This window comes from Hibiscus syriacus, unplaced genomic scaffold (assembly GCF_006381635.1).
Source record: "Hibiscus syriacus cultivar Baekdansim isolate YM2019G1 unplaced genomic scaffold, ASM638163v2 tig00110763_pilon, whole genome shotgun sequence".
Lineage (NCBI taxonomy): Eukaryota > Viridiplantae > Streptophyta > Magnoliopsida > Malvales > Malvaceae > Hibiscus > Hibiscus syriacus.
Window position 1 is genome coordinate 62,624 of NW_024062851.1, and position 3,993 is coordinate 66,616.

Here is a 3,993-nt window from a genome sequence, read left to right on the forward strand (position 1 = left end):
GCTTTACTTGAAGTTTTATTCGTACACTCAGATATGCGTGAGATAAAATTTAAGGATACACTGAATACTAATGATGATCAAATTTTGATGTACGATAAATGGTATAGAACTCATGTACTTAAATACAATCAAATGTCTGTTCAAAAATAATCTCTGCAGCTTGTTATTTTGTTTGAAACCAATAAATTAGGTACTCTAAACTACGTCTAAATAATTCTATTAGTTTGGAGAGAACAAATTAAAAAAATAATTAAAAACAGTAATTTTGGTAGATCATCGGCTGTGTGGAATTAGCTGGGTAAATAGTTATTTAACTATATTTTGGACAAGAGTGAATTTGTTTGAGTTGCTGTATTTGTTTTTGCTTTGTGTGGAAAATTATGGTTATTAAAATAATAGGACATTTCAAGTTAGTCACATTCAATATATATATATATATATAAATTTAGACACCATACTTGAATTCTATGAAATTGTAATTACTACTCTAATAATATAAATGAATGTATTTATTAATAATTCTAATTTTCTAAGTCTAATAATTTTAACTTTCTAAGTATATTTGAATGATAGAGTGTAATCGCATTTTAATTTCCTAAGAATGTTTGGTAATATAAATTATAATTATATAAACTTATAAAATTAAATAATGTAATTACGTGTCATCTGAACGTAAAACATTACCACAATTTGTTATTCACATTGTCATAAGTGATGATACTGTTCTTGTTCTTGTGTCCCTCCATCTCTCTCTATTATTATAAAATAATATTTATTCAAACAAAATTTTAAGTTCTTAATAATTTTTACCAACGTAGTTACATACTTTAAAGATATATTTTGTGAAAAACATCTTTCAAGTTTTAAAACCACTTTTGATTTCTTCTGAAGTTAATGATTTAAATGTTTGATTTTAGAGTGATTTATGGTTTTAGAATTTATGTTTATGTTAGGGTTCATAGATTTTATGTATTAGAAATTAGAATTTAAGTTTTAAAACCATATTTTTTAGGTTCTTCGGTCTTCTTTGTAATATCCATACCATTATGAATCTGAAGGATTTTAGACAACCTATAGAGTCGCTATGTAACATTTGATCCTGTAGATTTGCATGTCAAGTTTGAACCTAATTCTATTCTTTTTCATTACTATTGAGTGAAACTCATATTCTTATATTGTGAACACTTACAAAAGCCGGTATACAAGACCAATGTGTCTTTTGTATTCGATATTGACATGTGAACATAAGGCTATGATGTGGGAGAATAAATACTTGAGAGCTTAAAAGAAGTCACAACTGCATCACCTAGCTTACATATTCACCTTGGAAGCATTTGCTTCAATACCTTCAAGAGATCACGACATTTTTGTAATACAAAACAATTCTTGTATACGAGGAAAACCTAAAACCAACGTCCTAGTTGAAGTCACAACTTTCTTTTGTAGGGTTGCTACTAATTTCGGATGAAAAAAGTGATTGTTTTGTGTCCAAATAAGGCTTCACCCCTAGTTTTCCAAAAAATCTTATCCAAATGATAATATATTGTTTTAATCATGATAATTATGACAAATGACACGTCCCCTTTAAGAATGAATTAATAGCCTCGATCAAGTTGGTGGCCTTGATCGTATTGATATCGTACATCGAAAGCACTAGTCCACATATCTTTTTTTGTTCTAATGATGTAGTTAAAGTCCTTGATTTTTTTTTTACTTTCAACTCTTATAGAATATCCTCAAATTGTTCTAATATGAGTTTATACGCTAATAAATAAGTATCAATCAATTGAAAAAAACCCTATGAAAATGTTACGCGGAGTGAAGTTGAAGAAAATTATAAATACTCATAAATGTAACAAGTTATCGTTCATATTTCCTCTTATATTTTTCATGATAGTTTGTTGTATTATGTCAGGTGTAATAACGATTCTTCGCATGTAGAGAATGTCACATGTCACCCAAAGAGTCGATTATCATTTTGATCCCAGCTTATTGACCTGAAATGAAGCATATATCATTTTTTTTATAACGTGTACGTGTAAGTTTATGAGGAAAAAAGCCTAAGACTTCATATCTTTTCCTCAAAAATGGCCAAATGCAATTGAAAATGAGTTCTAATTGTTGTCATGGACAACTACCAATAATAAAAATTACTTGTATTTTTCATGTAAGAAGATATCATCGATTTTTAAAATTGGTTTACAATATTAAAAAAACATTAATGCATTATAAAAAAAATCTAAAACAAATGATAGAATCGACAACGTTCTTGAATCACTGTATCATTATAGTATGCATTACTAGTTTTGAGGTACACTTATCTTAAAGTTGAATTTTTACCCAACTTAGCCAATTTGGTAGTTTATTATAAGAAGTATATGTTTCTATTTAATTTCCTAATAACTTGTACTTCATAATTCATATTTTTTATTATTAAAAGTTATAAAATAATTTTCTAATTATAAGATTTATTTATTTTTAGTCTTCTGATTATTAAAAGTTACAAAATAGTTACTCAATTATTTATATGTTCTAAAATTATATTTCTCTAAGAAAAATTGATACACGTTTGAATTGGACATTAACATGTTGATTGATATATGATAAAATTATATTTTAATAATGTATATTGATATTGTTGTTGCTTTCAAGCATGAACTCACCAACATAATATTTCAATTTTAAGTATTGGTTTGACGGTATGATGTATGTATAGATTAGATCTATAAAATACAATTTTATTATCAGATTTTATCATATCATCGTTGTTATGTTAACAATCATCTTAGGTAATCGTTAATTTTTTTAACTGACAAGGATGAGTTTAGAACATTTGAATAGTCAAGTGATTATTTTATAACTTTTAATAATTGAAGGACTTAATAAAACAATACCCTATAACTAAGTGATTATTTTATAATTTTTAATAATAAACGAATATAACAAAAAAAACACTCTCAGTAGATTATCTACGTACTTTAACCAAAAAAACTGAACTAATTTAAGTTCGAGCAAAATTAATAAAATCCTTATAATATGCTAACTTAAAATGATTTTAAAGACAATTCCAAGCGACTCTCATCAAGTCGTTGTAGTATAGTGGTGAGTATACCCGCCTGTCACGCGGGTGACCCGGGTTAGATCCCCGGCAACGGCGTTTTTCTTTTATTGTTTTCCAGAGTTACATGCAAATTAAAAAAGTGCTAATTTTTTTGGTCGTTGGAGTTGAATTTCGGGGATGTTTGGTTTTCCGAGACTGGATTATTTAATATTATAATTTTAATCTATAATTAAATCGTTAAAAATTAAAATATCTCTCTTTATAAAGAAATAGTAAAATAAAACTAAAAATCAATTTTAACATCCTTTCTTGCAAATTCTAATAACTTTTGGTTCAATTAAATTATTGTTTTTGTTTAAAGTTACTATTTATTTATTTTATTTAAAAAACATTATTTACATATTTAAGACAAATTAGGTTTTTGTGAACATTGCGCGTGTATATATGCGTTTACTTTTTTATTAATTAATAAAATATGTGTATTCAATAAAAATATTATAAAACTTGAAGAATTCTAAATAATTATAAAATACCAAAAAAATTATATTTACAAATTACAATGTTTAGAAAACAAATATTTAAGCATTACAAATTAACTAAATAATTATATAATCATAGTAGTAAATAATAAAAGCTTCTCTAATAAAATAACTTTTTTATAAAATTATAATTATTTTTAAATTAACTAAAATTATTTAAAAAAAATTATAATTAATAGTAACATATCATTATAAAGTGAAACATTTATATTAGATTATATAATAATGATATTTAATATTTTTAAAAGATGTTACATTAAATATTTCTAGTAAATATTATATAAAATACATTAAACAAACTTAGTATTTTTTAAATTATATTTCATTCTTTTCTATTATTATCATTAAAATAAAAAAAATAAACTTATCAGCAAATAACGTTGTTTAACTCAA

The 3,993-nt window shown here is 24.8% G+C and overlaps 1 non-coding gene across 1 annotated transcript; it reads left to right on the forward strand.

Moving 5' to 3' along the window:
* The first annotated feature begins 3,085 nt into the window (after positions 1 to 3,085).
* Positions 3,086 to 3,157, forward strand: TRNAD-GUC. The gene has a single exon. It is a non-coding gene; the product is annotated as a tRNA-Asp (tRNA).
* The last annotated feature ends 836 nt before the right edge of the window (positions 3,158 to 3,993 follow it).